Source organism: Malaclemys terrapin, chromosome 9, assembly GCF_027887155.1.
Source record: "Malaclemys terrapin pileata isolate rMalTer1 chromosome 9, rMalTer1.hap1, whole genome shotgun sequence".
NCBI classification, from domain to species: Eukaryota; Metazoa; Chordata; order Testudines; family Emydidae; genus Malaclemys; species Malaclemys terrapin.
The window spans coordinates 91,080,986-91,097,771 of record NC_071513.1 but is presented as its reverse complement, the minus strand read 5'-3'; the positions used below and the strand labels follow the sequence as shown (position 1 = coordinate 91,097,771).

General features: G+C 45.4%; 1 protein-coding gene across 2 annotated transcripts in view; it reads right to left on the bottom strand.

The window, feature by feature from the left end:
• Positions 1 to 7,657, bottom strand: part of FNDC3B (fibronectin type III domain containing 3B) — a 371,221-nt gene extending 363,564 nt beyond the window's left edge. Inside the window, exon 1 of one of the 2 annotated variants that reach the window (XM_054039466.1) lies at positions 7,403 to 7,657. The gene's annotated coding sequence lies outside the window, so the exon portion shown is untranslated. The remainder of the gene's footprint in view (positions 1 to 7,402) is intronic. The other variant, XM_054039465.1, reaches the window with a different exon arrangement.
• Positions 7,658 to 16,786: the final 9,129 nt, after the last annotated feature.

The following is a 16,786-nucleotide window of genomic DNA, read 5'->3' as shown; positions in this document are numbered from 1 at the left end:
AGTTTACAAAAATTCTCCCAACCCTATGGCACATAAATTATACCAACCTGGACCCCGTTAGACCTACTTATCACTGTGTAACTTACTGGGTTAAATTCAGAGGTGATGCGTAAGTTCACAGAACCACTATGTACTTTGTATCTTTTTCACTACATAAACTAGTACCAAGCAGAGAATAATGGGTCTAATCAAGGATAATCCCCTACTGCTGGGTTTTTTCAGTATTGCCAAGTCCAAACATTCAAAAGTCACAAGTCATGCCATACAAAATCATGAGTTTGGCTTAAAAAAAATCATGAGATTTAAAAAATAAACAAACACTGGGTTCTTTTTATCTGCCTTCTGATTTGGGAGTCTTTGGGGTTCATATTTTCAAACTTTTTTTTTTTTTTTCATTGAAATGAAAGCTGAGATTCTCAAATAATAACAAGATTTTGGGAACTCAAGATTTAAGAAAAGACACCCAAAATCATGAGACTTAGCAGCAATCCTCACTTCCAAGTGCAAATGCACAATTCGGGCTTGATTTTCAAACTTACATTGTTAGATACGTATCTAAGACAGTTATTTGGGCGTCTAACTTTACTCACACAAGTCTGAAATCCAAAACCTTTGTTTTGGGCTCTGTCATCTTTGCTCTATTGATCTGACCCTGTATGTAGGTGCTATTACATGCTATATCTGTGCTCTAAACTAGAATTCCTGAAAGCATTTTTCTTTGCTCACGTCTGTTTAGACACCTCACATTATTTGATTTCCTGGATACTGCCTAACAGGAAATCTATTTACAGCTTTCATGGATACTTTAAGGCATTATCTTCCTTTCCTTTCTTGTTTTATTACTCTACACTGATAAATAACACTCAAGAGGCACGTGACACTAATGAGGCACCCAGGCCAGAGACCAAACTTCCTACAAGTGAAGTTACTTACCACGTTATCCAGGCTGCCCTCTGACACTCATCTTTTGTCATAAAACAGGCATGTACTTTCCCGACAATGGCATCATAATACATGAGCATGGGTGCAAGTAGCTAAGCAATCAAGCACTAAATATGGATCAATGAGATGGAATCCCAAAACAAAACCTATCCATTGTAATTCAGCTTCTGCTTCCAGGGTCAGGAGCTCTACCATCACACCTTAAAGCAGGTCTCAGCTTAACTAACCAATACTACAAAAACATGGAGATCAACAGATGTGGAATTTGCTTTGTTCTATAATGTAACTGAATATTAGTGCTTCATTACAGGAAGCAGGAGGGGAGGACTAAAAAAAGTTACTACAGTAAAGTTACCACTCCTATGCCAGGCCCTGACAAAACTGGCTAAAAACTCATTAAGTGGGATGTGTCTGAAGTTTTGCCGACTAGATTACAGGGATGAGGGAGACTGTTCCATGACATTCCAAGAGCTTCTTGACAGAGAGCCATTTCTCTCACTTATCTTTTCAAAATATGCTTCATGAAGCATACTTCCGAAAGCATAAAGCACATTTTTAGAGACAAAACATACTCCTTGTTTATAATTCATTCTTCCCTGAGAGTCTAATACACGTATTCAAACTAAGTGTTAGATAGACCATTCCAAAAAAATTCCATATACTCCTATATAAAGCAGCTTTACGTCATATAACCATAAGGAGAGGAAAGTTATACTCTTTAGCAAGGGAACAACTACATCCTAGAACTTAAATCACAGAGTAGAGAAAGCAAGGAGTCATATAGCCTATAGATTCCAGAGAATTCCCATGTTCATCTTTTATGATGAGCAAAAATGCAAAGTGAAACGTTTAAATTAATTGTTGGCATTACTCCACTGAAGTCAACAAAATTACACCATTGATGAATCCGGCTCAAATGCAATAGGAGGTGCCTGGATAGTGGATGTCAATATTAGCTGCATTGTTTGCCTTCTCCAAAGAAAAAAAGCAACACAGTTATTATTCATAATGTTAGATTTATGTTTGGTAAGTCACTCTGATAAGATGGCATTGTAATGATTTCAGTTTAGTAAATGGAAGATTATCCCAAATGGTAACCATCATTCACCAATAACTGCATGCCACTATAATTATAAGTCAGTATTACTCAGAAAGGCAAATAGGGAATACTTTCTATACAGTAACTATAACATGTATTTTTATGCAGCTAACAGCTGACAAATACAAGGGTACATTATTTGTCAACGGCTTGTGAGTTTCATAACAGATTGTAGGATATAATTTAACAGAAAAATTAGTGATCATAGAAAATCTATAATCTTCTCCAATCCTGTTTCTAGCTTATTTGATTCTAATTCAGTAGACAAGGGGGAAAGTGTGTTTAAGTTTCAATAGCTCATATGTACTTTTAACACAAATAAGATATGCAGCATACCAAATTTCACATACATCAGAAAGCTGCAAGAGTCAATTTTTGTCCTCAAATGCTTCACTGAGAACAACACATGCATATAAGGGCAAAATTTAGCCAACTGTATTTAGCATCCCCCATTTAATTGCCATGATTTGCACATAGAATATTTTACATGCAAGTAAATACTAACAATAATACACTAATAGGTAATTTTAAGAAGTTGCAAAGTATTTTAATTTGCTCTAATTCTTTTATAAACTTACCACATAGTTATTAAATATATGTAGTTAAATATGATATAGTTAAAATATTAGCATCTTAAATTAAGGATCCTTTTAACTTTCATTTTAAGTCCTTCATAAAGATAATTCTAGCTATATTTTACCGAAATCTATCACAAAAACATTTACAATATACACTTCTGGGACCAAATCCTATTGCCCTTACTCAGTCATTATCTTGGGCAAATTCCCATTGACTTCAGTTTATAAATAGATCTGAACAGAGTTGAGTAAGTACCAAATTCAAAGTTTGGCTTTTTGTCATTAAATTACAACAATAGTCTACTTAAGTGTTATATTATTAAAGTGTTATACTTATTCCAAAATGTACATCTAGGTATGCAGTTTCTGTGACTTTTACATCTCTGACAAAAGTATATTGACAGAAAATGCTGTTATTTTTGAGAATATCGTATTGAATCTATTATAATACATTTTTGTTGGAAAAGGAGTCATATTATACTTCGTTAAAATTGACATTTTGCTGTTTTTATGTTACAGATGCAGATCTTGTTTTCAACTTTTGTTTACTTAGAAGATACCGAAGGGGTGAATTACCTTCTATCTACAGTACAGTTTATTTGTAACAAGATTATTAATTAGTTTAAACACAGAAAGTGTATCACTCAAAAAGTGGTATATTTTAACCTTTAAACATTTTAGTACTGTGTATGATGGCAATTTGTCCTTTCACAAGGAAAGGAAACTTAAATTGTCCTTCAATGCCATATCATTAAGAAACTCTACAGGCTTTTTTGTGCAAAACTGAAGTTTAGAGTGATTGCACTTATCTTCTAGTGAACATACTGATAATGCTATGGTCTTGCATCCAGATTATGGGCACAGATTTAGCATATGTAACAGCATGCTCTCAAAGGAAACTAATCTCTCCAGTGTGCTGTTACAAATTCCAGATAAATTTAAATTATCTTTTTTCCTGGATATTTGTAATCCAATAAAGAGTACGTTATGCTGAGGGAGGATATGTTTAGAACTGATTATTAAAATGCTAACACACACATCTCAACTGGAAAACTATTTAAGGAGTTATCTATTTTCAAATTCACAAACATTCCTGCCTGTAGATGGCCTGTTACCGTTGTGTATCTATTGGCTCCAATTTCCACTTTGTTGTTTGAAGAACTTCCCACTTCCCACATACCTTCTGTCTCCAGGGGCAGATCACACGGTGACACTAAACCATAGTCATAAACAACCCTACTTCTGATATTCTTGTTTAAAAGGATTCCCTGTTGCTCAAGAGCTGTAGTGCAGGGAAGATCAACTAAGCAAGTTAACTGCTGATTTGAGAAATCCTTCAGCTCCACGTCAACTTATACAGCAGCAATGAAAATTTCAGTCTTGCTGACTTGCAGTATGTTTCACCACACAGTTATGAGCTACAGAGGCACACAAGTCCCCAGATTTAATGGCCTGATACCAAACCATTCTTTGTGGAGGGTCCTTGACTCTGGAATTAATTTGCCTGGTAGTCTGACAGATTCTGAGTTTGCCGGCCCTTGTACTGATCTCAAAGGTCAATCTCTTTTCTCAGGCTTTTGCTTGGGTGGGAGAGGTGGTTAAATGGATTGAGAGACAAAGATAATTTTGGCTGAACGAAGTCATTTGCTGTATTCAGCTGTGTGCTACTTTTTGTAATAATATACATTGTAGAAGTTAAAAGTAAGGTTCCAATACTGAAACCATTTACTCATACTGAAAACTTGACTCACGTGTAAGTTTTTGCAGAATTGGGCCCTAAATTTTCATGCACACACACTCTTCATATATTTACTTGTGTAAATTTAACCCCCTAAATTTACACAAGTCCAGACTCCCCATCCCTTTCCTTAGGGGTGGGGATGGAAGACATAAAGTGAGCAGATTAATGTAATTTACTTCTGATGAAAAATTTATGTGCACGAACTTTCTGATATATTCTGAGTTCTAGGTGGTTACTACTACCATATCCTGAAGAGCTTTCATGAAACTGGGAGCCGGAGTACAATCACTTCCAATTAAAAATTTAATTAACAGACAGCATTATTGAAAAGATAGTTTCAAACTGCAAGCTTCCCACAGACAAAACCTCAAGCTTCCCATCCAAAATATATTTGTCATTATTGAGTATATGTAAACTACATACTCAGTTATAACAGTCTGTTTTGGAAGCTGACATTCTTCATTTATCTGGCCAGGTAGTGGATAGGATAACAGTATGAAAAATCTCACCAATGTCCCAGCAATGACCTCAAATGAACCCACATGAGCAGAGCCACTTCAAAAATGGGAACTGATTCAGCTTCCACGCCTTGGGCTACATTAAGAGCATAAGCTACTCAAACCATACCAAACTAGAATGAATGACACAGTGCACTTTGGGGCCAGTAGAACCCGGTGTCATATTAGGCTCTGAGATGTAACCACCAAAACACGGAGCCCTTGAGACTGATGACTGGCAGAGCTGATATTGGAAGAAACTGGGAGAAGGGCAGTGACAGGCTGCTTCTGTGTAAGACTCCACTGAGAACAGGGTATAAGGAAAGAGCACTTCATAGCCTGAATGACCCTGGGCATGCTGCCAAGAAATATCTTCCTCTTATGGTGGCAACAACAGCATACTTCCCTAACTAGGTCCTCTATTATTGCCCAGAGACACGCAGGTGGTAAGAAAGGAGTGGGTGAGAGACGCAGAACGCTACCACTAATAGGAGAAGGAGTCATCCACCTTACCGACCCAGCTGACTCCTGTGGGATATGGGGGATGAGGATAGGGATAGCATGTCTCTTACCAGGGAGGCTGTCCAGCCAGTACTCTGCCCATGTCTAGACTAGGAAAATAGGTCACGTTCAAAAGCATGATAGCTAACATGTTGTTAAACTCTAGCGTAGACAGTGTTTAACACCTTTTAAACAACATTATTAACTGTTGTCTACACTAGGCTTCTCAGCAAGGTAAACAGTTAGAGGGTAGAACGAATATGATGAAGGCACGGGAACCAGGAAACCTGAAAACCTGAAATCTGTTCCCAACTACGGCACTGATTCTCTGTGGGACCTTAAGTTACGTAATCACTCTGTGCCTCCATTTCCCCATCTGTGAAATAGAGATAGGGCAGCACTATCTCCTTAAAGTGATTACAGATCCTCAGAGGGAAGGTGCTATTAAAAATGCAAGTTATATTTATTATTATTATTAAGCCTATGTGTAACAATTTTTAAAAAAATTCTAAAGAATATGGGTGGGATGAATTGCTCCTTACTTCAAACTCCAGACCACACAACCTTAGCCAAAACCTTAGTATATAAATGAAATATTTGACAGGAGTGAGGGGAAAAGAGCTAAGCTGAGTTTGAAAGAGGATAAACTTTAAAGAAATGATATTTTTCAAGCTCTTTCTCCTGGGAACGTGCCATTTTTAAAGGTGTCTGGCAGAAGAAATAAAGTTTCCAGGATTTTTTCTTTACAAAGTGGTGTCAGCAAAGGAGGGGTTCTGGGAGGGAGGCTCGGGAGGGGGAGGATGTTGCCTGGGTCGGTCTGTCTGTCTCTCGCTCTCTTTTTCTCCAACGTGCCCCCTGGATCCAGACATTTTGGAAAGAGTTTGTAGATAGCTGGAGACTCTGCTGGTGCAACGAGGAGGAGCCTTGGCTTCTTCACCCGGGTGACATTCCCCAAGCCGGGCAGAGGGGCCAGACAGTACGTGCTGGCCGCAGAGAGGAGGTTCTCTCCCCCCCCCCCGCGCACCCATCGCCTCCTGCTCCCAAACCCAGCCTCAGGGCACAGACTTCCAACCTCCCTTCTAATCTCACACACACAGCTCCTCCTGCAGGGAGCCAGAGGCTGGGGAGGAGGGAGGGAGGCTCCCCCCCGCACACACACACAAAAACCTCTTCCAAGTTTAAAGCCGATTTTCCATTCCGGCTCAGATTGCCATTGCAGGCTGACTATCAAAGAAAGGAGCGAGGAGGCGGCGGTGGGGGAGCCGAGGAGAGGAGACGGGGCAGGGAGTGCGGGCTGGCGCGGTGATGCGGAGGGGGCAGGGAAAGGCCAGGCTGAGTCCGGCAGCGCTCCGCGGAGCCTCTCTGGATTACTAGGCTCTGATGGAGTGTCTCCCGGCCCCCAAACAAACTGCTGCTTCCCCTCCCCAGGCCGAGCCCTGACACCAGCCTGCTCGAAAGGAGGCGTCAGCATTTCGGCCACCCCCAGGGCTGTAAAATTCCCACTTTCCACCCTGGAGCCCCGTTCCCTCCCCCTCAAAAAAAAAAAAATCACACACACCCCCGCCGCTCTGCACTGCAACGTGTGGTTACAGGGGGGCCGCCCCAAGAGCAGACAGATGGTCCCGGCTGTGTCTATTCCCCCCGGGATGCTGTGGGGGATGGGGGCGTTACACGAGCCCTATGATGGGGGGGGGTCAGAGGGATAAGGGGGTGCATAAATCCGGGGGGGGAGCACGAGGACCAAGCTGGCTTGACTCTCCTCCCGACACCGGCAAATGGGGGAAACTTTCTGCAAAGTGCTGCCGCTTCCCGTGCTCCGTGCAAGCCCCCGGCTCCAAGAAGCGGGGTGCGCGGCGCGCCCACCCCCGCCCTGCCTCGGCCCTTCCCCGCCGAAACAAAACGGGTGGGTGGGGGGAGCCACAGACTAACCCCGGGGACTCCGCTTGTGCTGCCCCAACTCCCGGCGGCTGCAGCCGCGGGGACTCGGCGTGAGCCCCGCCGGGGGCTGCCCCGCTCCGCCGCCGGGCCAGGGACGCCGCCTTACCTTCGCAGGGGCTGAAACGGGGGCGGGGTGAGCGGCCCGGGCGCGGCGAGCCCGTCCTCGGCAGGCAGTCCGGTGAGAGCCCGGCGGGCGGCGGGGGCTACCAGGAGAGCTCGCAGGGGGATTCCGCCATGTCAATGATGTCGGGACCACATGGGGACTTGCGACCAGCCCACACTACCATACAGTCTGGAGTAGCAGCTACTGTGGAAAAAAAATCAGCCGCGAGAGAAGAGAGGCGGGCGGTGAACGGGGGGCGGGCGAAGGGAGGGACCCGCTGCGCCGGCCCGACGCGCTCGGCAGCCCGCTGTCCGTCCGGCAGCTGCCCCGCCTGGGGCCGTCCTCAGCGCCCAGCAAAGTCCCCGCCTGGCCCGTCGCGGCCCCCTGCCCTCGCCCCCGCCGTGGAGCCGCCCGGGCCAGGCGCCCATGCTTCCCCCCCCGCAGAACCCAGCTGGGCGCGGGGGAGGCGGCCGGGAGGGGGTGTTTGTGGAGTGACCCTTGCGGGGAGTGGGAGCCTGGAGAAGCCCCTGCTCCATTGTCTGTTCACACAGACTGTCTCCTTCTGCCCGCCCTGCTCCTCCACTCCCCTCTCACCCTGCCTGCCTAACAGCCCCTGCCCCATCACCCCTTCTCTCCACCCCCATCTGCCCCCAGCCCCATCACCTCTTCATCCCTTCTCTCCACTCCCATCCCCTTCTTCCCCCAGCCCCATCACCCCTTCATCCCCTTCTGTGACCAGTCTCTACCCCACCCATTCCCTTCGGCCCCATCTACCCTCTCCTCCCTCCTGACCCCCAGTTTCTACCCCCATCCTCTTCTGGCCCCTACCCCATCACCCCTCCCCTCCCTCCTGACCCCCAGTCTCTACCCCCCATCCCCTCCCTTCTGACCCGTTTCTACCCACCCACCCCTTTCTGCCTCCCAGCCCCTGCCCCATCACCTCTGCATCCCCTTCTGCCTCCAGTCTCTACCCCACCCATTCCCTTCTGCCCCATCACCCCCTCGTCCCTCCTGACCCCCAGTTTGTACCCCCATCCCATTCTGCATCACCCCTCCCCTTCCTCCTGACCCCCAATCTCAACCCCATCCCCTTCTGCTCCAAGCCCCATCCCCTCCCTCCTGACCCCAGTCTCTACTCCACCCATCCCCTTCTGCCCCCAGCCCCTACCCCATCACCCCTTCTCTCCACCCCATCCCCTTCTGCCCTTTCCCCATCACTCCTCCCCTCTCTCCTGATCCCCAGTCTCTACCCCACCCATCCCCTTCTGCATCACCCCTCCCATCCCTCCTGACCCCCAATCTCTACCCCCATCCCCTTCTGCTACCTGCCCCATCCCCATCCCCTCCCTCCTGACTCCAGTCTCTACCACAGCCATCCCCTTCTTCCCTCATCCCCTGCTGCATCACCCCTCCTCTCCCTCTTGACCCCCAGTCTCTACCCTACCCATCCTCTTCTGCTCCCCAGCCCCTGCTGCATTCCCTCCCTCCTGACCCCCAGTCTCTACCCCACCCATCCCCCCTTCTGCCCCAGTCCCTGCCCCACCACCCCTTTCTCTCTCTCCTGATCCCCAATGCCCTACTGTGGAATCCTGATTCCATTTATCTTGTGTAGATTGTAAACTCTTTGGGACAGGGACAGTTTTACTTTTGTGGCTTATAGAGCACACTGCCAGCACAGGAACCACTGAATACATGCATACAGTTCTGCTGCCAAGAACTCTCTCTTCTTCCTGATCGTGCAGAGGGCCTCTGCAGTAATGAGAGGGAAAAAACACCTCTACCTTGTCAGGTCCTTGGTATGGGATTGGAGAGAAGAAACATCTTGGCATCCACCTTCCATAGTCCTTGGAGTGAGGAAACTACCTCAGTGCAACCCATCAGGGACCTGTACCTCTGCCTCTTCTGGTACAGAAAGGGCAAGAAGTAACCCATCCCAGCACCTGTGCAGTGGGAAGGAAGAGATGTTTTCCTTTCTGCCCTAACATCTAGAGTAGAGTGCGGGGAACCACGCTCAGTAAGTTGCCTCTAAACACAGCACCTAGGTGGGTGTGAGAGAGAATATGGGAATCTCATCTAAAACTTCAGTCTGGCTGCAGGATAGGCCTGGCTTCCTGCCTCAACTCTGGGGTAGATCCCCCTGGTCCTACTACTCTGAGACTGAGTCTCTGTGCTGCAGTCCCAAAGTTTGCAACTGTGTTCACAACACAGACTCAACTCCCTTTCACTCCAGGGATTTGTGACCAGTGAGCTGTTCACCTTGCACTCCCCATCAATACCCGGCCTGAACCAGGGAAGCTAATGATCCAACCAGCAGACCAAATTCAGTGATGAATCCTGGTCACGTGCCACCTGAGGCATGTTGCGCATACGCTAAGAAAGAGGACTCAAAAACAGCCTCTTCAGAACAAAACATTATTTATTCATTCCTCATGAGTACAAACCACACAGAGCAAAGGGTACAGCAATATGGCCTATATATCTGGGACTTACACCTTAAACATTCCTTGCCAGCTTTTGTAAGTTCCCTTCTGCCAGGCTAATTCCATCACTAGCAGGGTGAAGCAGCCCGTCCTGCTGCAGCAGGATCCCTGTCTCTGTGTATCTCAGAAAGACAAGGTGGGCCTCAGTCGGTCTGTCAGCTTTCACTGACCGCCTAGGACAGCTTCTAGCAACTCACTCAATCCTCCTTCCTTTGCTGGCATCTTTGAGGCTTTGAATCCATTTTGATCCTCAGCTTAGCCTTGGGAAAAGTAGACCACGCAGGCCTGGATCAGGCAACGCTTGGGAAGCGCAGGAGGGGTCAGACGCCCCTCCCCAGATGTCTGGGTGGGGGCATATTTCTGCTGGGTTCCGCGTAGCGGCTGCCTGAGAGAATGCCTGGCTGCAGCAGTAGCAGGCTGCCCCCTGCCCAGGCTCAGATTCTGGGGACAGTGGCCGAGCAAGCCGGAGCCCCCTAAGGCCCTCTGGCATGCTCAGAGTCGGCTCCTGTCCCCAGAAGCTGAGCCCAGCGGGGAGCAGCCTGCTGTTGCTGCAGCCTGGCGCTCTCCCAGGCAGCTGCTATACAGCACCAGGCAGCATCCGGGAGTGGCCCCAGGGCCTGACTGCCAGGAAGAGCAGCCCAACATGCCAGGGGAGCCGGTGCAGCGGGAGGATAGAGCCCCTCCCCAGGTAACGTGGGATGGGGAGAGTATGGGGGCTGGGAGCGGAAAAGAGTCATGTGGGGAGGTCACATGCCCCCTCTTTAGCTGGGGCCCCCCTGTGTCCCTCCCATGAGTCATCCATCATGGGGTATTCCCCAATTGATAGCTCCCCCGCATTGTTTCTTCAAGGTGCCATTGTTTGGTTTCCTGTAGGTTTCCTCCTTTACCGCCTCCTATGATTTAACTCCTGACATTCAGACAGGTTAATATCAAATAGATAACCAGAGGGGCATATGATATTTATAAATAATACTACACATAACTCCCACATTCTCCACACATGGCTTGGGCCATCCATGCTACAAATTGCCAAAAAACAATCCAAAACCCCAGCAAATAAAATGAAAAGAATTTAAAAATGGACATTTCCATTTACACAAAATAGCCATTTTCCATAAAAAACAAAATTTCAATAGAAAATTTTCGACCAGCAGTAACTGTAGTTTATTGCTAGAGTTGTGCAAAATGTTTGTAACAAATAAAGCCCCAAACCAGGAAGATTGGTTCTTCCAAAACATGGACTTTTTGGTGATCCTGGCTTGAATTTAGAGAATGAGGTTGAGCCAAATTATAGAATCATAATAGACTCGTAGGACTGGAAGGGACCTTGAAAGGCCATCTAGTCCTGTCCCCTGCACTCATGGCATCATACATTTGGGAGGAAATGCTGTGGTCTTGTGAGCTAATTCAGGGGAGCAAGAACAAGTGGTTCATTGTGGAAGGGACAAATCAGTGACCTAAATTCAAAAAAAAATGTACAAAGATAAAATTGAAGAGTAATCACAGTCAAAGTTGTGTAAGAGAAGATAAAGCTAGATGCAAAGAAGGTTACCAAATATCACTGAGATAAATCTGCCTGTATAGTTTCCCAAACTCATTTGTAGTTTGTCTCTCAAATGGGCCTGAACCAAAACGCTGGATCCAAACACACTCTAATTTTAGGGTATATGAAATCTAAAAATGTATGCACTATGTCTCCAGCTACCCTGCCTCAGCCCGTTACATTGGCATAGGGCTGTATAAAGCTTTTTCAATTCCCACTGGTTTCACTTTGATTTTCAGGTTTGAGCACAACTCCAAGAGAAACTCAGTTGCAATGACCACACTTTGCCAGGTTTGGGAACAAAATGTACATAGTCACTGACTTACATATGGTTTCCAGTCTCACCTGAAACCATAAAATTGGCCAGGTCCATGTGAAACACATCAAATTTGGGATCTGAAACCATTATAAACATATTCCCTATATACGGCCTTCTACTCAGTCATTCTGTACCAATAATACACAGCACAGAGTAACTCAAAGACCAAGTGTAGCCAAAAAGGGAGGGGACTGTTGTTGTTTTTAAAAGAACACACAGGGAGAGAGAAAATGATTTCCTCAGTGACTGAGCATACAAAAAGATCATCAACTTTCCCTGGGCCAGTTGACTCAGGAGCAGCAATAACAGGTTCTGGAGGGAACCATCTCTCACTTCTACAACTGAAAGGGATGAGAATTATCCAAATAACTTCACATCAGGACTGGGCAAACTAGTCTGGAGAAAATAAAAACTGACCTGAACCTCCATCCAGATAAACAAACAGTACTCGAACCCCAAAGTGTGAAAAGGTGCCTTTAACTTGTCCATGTTCATTGTTTTCACTGTTGCGTCTCTCTCCATTGCCTGATTCAGACTCGAAGGGAAGCAGGGAGCGTTGGAAATCTCATAAGAAAGTCTGTTTTTGCTAAATTTCCAGCCTAATTTGGGAGACGCAAGAAGTTAAGATAAACTTCCAAATCCGAGGGTGCTTTTCTAAACCTCCCATCACTGCTCCACATTCTATTGCCTTAGGGGCCAACCTTTTTCTTTTTAAACTCTTTGCCAGCTTCTGTCCAGCTTTACCCTATCATTAATATACACTATTTTCTTTGTCAAAAATAACATTCTTCTGTTTATTCCCAGAAGGGGTAGAGCCTGAACAGCAGCAGTGCAAGTCTTTCCCACATCACACTGCCAAGGAGCAACAATGCCTAAGCCCTGATCCAAAAGAGGAGACTGAAAGGGGCATTCAGTTTCCAACATGCCCATACCTTCCTTGGATCTCACTTCTGAGCCTATACACCAGTTATGGTGGTATCTGTGATGCGGATAGTTATCCACAAGGAACTGAATTGAAAATACCAACTCCTCTCTAACAGGCTTTGAACAGCCATTGGAGGGTAACAACTTGAAGTCACTGTTGACTGGGGCTGGATTCAAACTGGTCAAAAGTTCTGTATTCCTTTTTCAGTCCCTTCAGCCATCTGTCCCACTAGCTGAGAAATTCCAGAGAAGTGGCTGTGGAAGGAGAAGAGCTCTCTTAGTACAATCATAATAACGTGTGACGTCTTAGGTAAGACATCATTTCAAAGGCAGCATGGACTCTACAAGAGATTCTTTATTCTCCCAAGACGTCCTCCCTCAGGTTTCTGGTAGGATTATGCTTTAACTTAGACTGCTTTTATAAACTGTACATACTGTATTTGGAAAGGCAAGTAGGCTGGGATCTTGGCATCAGTTCTGTTTAACACTGTACAGAGAAAGCTTTGATTAGTTTGTTTGCTAAATATTGTTGTTTTACCTGAGGCATGCTGCCTTCAGTCATTTTTTTTAAATACCACATAGCACTGGTGTATACAGATGATTGCTCTACCCAAACACTGGATAGACTGTACCAAAGGACTTTTTTCTCTACACGTTATTATGCCTTTGGAATAGCTGTTCATAAAATCATAGAATATCAGGGTTGGAAGGGACTCAGGAGGTCATCTAGTCCAACCCCCTGCTCAAAGCAGGACCAATTACCAAATAAATCATCCCAACCAGGGCTTTGTCAAGCCAGACCATAAAAACCTCTAAGGAAGGAGATTCCACCACCTCCCTAGGTAACGCATTCCAGTGCTTCACCACCCTACTAGTGAAAAAGTTTTTCCTAATATCCAACCTAAACCTCCCCCACTGCAACTTGAGACCATTACTCCTTGTTCTGTCATCTGGTACCACTGAGAACAGTCTAGATCCATCCTCTTTGAAACCCCCTTTCAGGTAGTTGAAAGCAACTATCAAATCCCACCTCATTCTTCTCTTTTGCAGACTAAACAATCCCAGTTCCCTCAGCCTCTCCTCATAAATCATGTGCTCCAGCCCCCTAATCATTTTTGTTGCCCTCTGCTGGACTCTTTCCAATTTTTCCACATCCTTCTTGTAGTGTGGGGTCCAAAACTGGACACAATACTCCAGATGAGGCCTCACCAATGTCGAATAGAGGGGAATGATCACGTCCCTCGATCTGCTGGCAATGCCCCTACTTATACAGCCCAAAATGCCGTTAGCCTTCTTGGCAACAAGGGCACACTGTTGACTCATATCCAGCTTCTCATCCACTGTAACCCCTAGGTCCTTTTCTGCAGAACTGCTGCTTAGCCATTCGGTCCCTAGTCTGTAGCAGTGCATGGGATTCTTCCATCCTAAGTGCAGGACTTTGCACTTGTCCTTGTTGAATCTCATCAGGTTTCTTTTGGCCCAATCCTCTAATTTGTCAAGGTCCCTCTGTATCCTATCCCTACCCTCCAGCGTATCTACCACTCCTCCCAGTTTAGTGTCATCTGCAAACTTGCTGAGAGTGCAGTCCACACCATCCTCCAGATCATTAATGAAGATATTGAACAAAACCGGCCCCAGGACCAACCCTTGGGGCACTCCACTTGATACCAGCTGCCAACTAGACATGGAGCCATTGATCACTATCCGTTAGCCCGACAATCTAGCCAGTTTTCTATCCATCTTATAGTCCATTCATCCAGCCCATACTTCTTTAACTTGCCGGCAAGAATACTGTGGGAGACTGTATCAAAAGCTTTGCTAAAGTCAAGGAATAACACATCCACTGACTAACATGTCCACTGCTTTCCCCTCATCCACAGACCCAGTTATCTCCTCATAGAAGACAATTAGGTTAGTCAGGCATGACTTGCCTTTGGTGAATCCATGCTGACTGTTCCTGATCACTTTCCTCTCCAAGTGCTTCAGAATTGATTCCTTGAGGACCTGCTCCATGATTTTTCCAGGGACTGAGGTGAGGCTGACTGGCCTGTAGTTCCCCGGATCCTCCTTCTTCCCTTTTTTAAAGATGGGCACTACATTAGCTTTTTTCCAGTCATCCAGGACCTCCCCCAGTCACCATGAGTTTTCAAAGATAACGGCCAATGGCTCTGCAGTCACATCCGCCAACTCCTTTAGCTCCCTCGGATGCAGCGCATCCGGCCCCATGGATTTGTGCTCATCTAGCTTTTCTAAATAGTCCCGAACCACTTCTTTCTCCACATAGAGCTGGTCACCTCCTCCCCATACTGTGCTGCCCAGTGCAGCAGTCTGGGAGCTGACCTTGTTTGTGAAGACAGAGGCAAAAAAAGCATTGAGTACATTAGCTTTTTCCACATCCTCTGTCACTAGGTTACCTCCTAAGGGGCCCACACTTTCCTTGACTTTCTTCTTGTTGCTAACATACCCTTCTTGTTACTCTTAATATCTCTTGCTAACTGGAACTCCAGGTGTGATTTGGCCTTCCTGATTTCACTCCTGCATGCCTGAGCAATATTTTTATACTCCTCCCTGGTCATTTGTCCAATCTTCCACTTCTTGTAAGCATCTTTTTTGTGTTTAAGATCAGCAAGGATTTCACTGTTAAGCCAAGCTGGTCGCCTGCCATATTTACTTTCTTTCTACACATCGGGATGGTTTGTTCCTGCAACCTCAATAAGGATTCTTTAAAATACAGCCAGCTCTCCTGGACAACTTTCTCCCTCATGTTATTCTCCCTCATGTTGGGTGGTCTGGCTGAGTATTCCAGTGGCTAATGCTCTTCACTTACATTGTAAGAGACCTGAGTTCAGGCTTTCATGCTCAGAGCCATCAGAGGCTGAGAGTGGGAAGAGGGACACATTTGGCTTCACCTGACTATGTAGCAAACCCACTGACTAGCCTAGGGGACTGATGGATTCCAAAGCAGTCCCCAATCAGGTCTTCCTCTGCCAGAAAGGTTTTTGTGACGTGCAACCTTGGAATGGGCAACATATGCAAATGAAATAACTGAATGATTCTCTTCAGCGAAACTCCAGATCAAAATTCCCCAGGAGGCATTTTTCCCGCTGTAAGAAAATGTAACTTACTTTTCATGTTGTATATAGGAGTGGCTGCAAAAGGTACAGTAACCTGCTTTACTTGTTAATAAATCCTTTTTCAGGCCACTATGCTAGACCTTTTGATGTACCATAAATAATAAAAGCATTCTACAAATTAAATAGTTAATTATGCAAAGAAAATCATACCTTTGCTGCTGGCTGCTGTGGCTCTTCTCTAGGTCTGATGATTAAATGGAAATTGAAATGTAAGTACAGTGTTAAATGCTGTATATTGGAATAACTGAATTCCTTCCATTTTCACTCTTCTGCTTTAATTGCATCATGGCTCTAGGGGGGACAATCACAGCCAGAAGAAATGGGTAGGTGGAGTGTAGAGGTCTTTATAACAGATCTTATTGTGGGATCCAAAATTCTGCAGGTGACTAAGTCTTGCAGAGCTAGGACATTTAAACATTAGCATGAATCAGGGTTTCTATGTGTATATCTGTATTTCGAGCAAGTGAAACCCAGTCATTGAGTGATTAAATGCTCAAAACGTACTTAAATAATTATTACCTCCATAAAACAAAGTAAGTTCCAAAAGGCAGCCTGACTTCATGTTATTATTTACACAAGTCTTTCCCCTTTTTAGAACACCTGTGACAACACATGCTGAAATCAGAATCCAGAATTTTATTGTCAGGGTGAAATATGAAGACTAATTATTACAAGATTCTAAAATAAAATTGTCCTGGTCTCTTTTTTTAGTGGACTACATAGTAATTTGGCTTCACACATTCATCTAGGGCACAATCCTTTGTCCACTGAAGTTATTGGGTGTGCTTCCATGGCTTAAACAGGCTTTGGAGCAAAGCCTTAATTTGGTGTTTGAATCTTTCAGGCTACTGCTCTAGGCAACATCGAATCGACTTGGTTCATCTCCCTTAGAAGTCAGTAGAAAGACTCCCATTGACTTCAACAGGAGGTAGTCTGAGCCTTCTGTATGCAAGTCAGCATAGTTTCATTATGCTAACGGTTTAATTT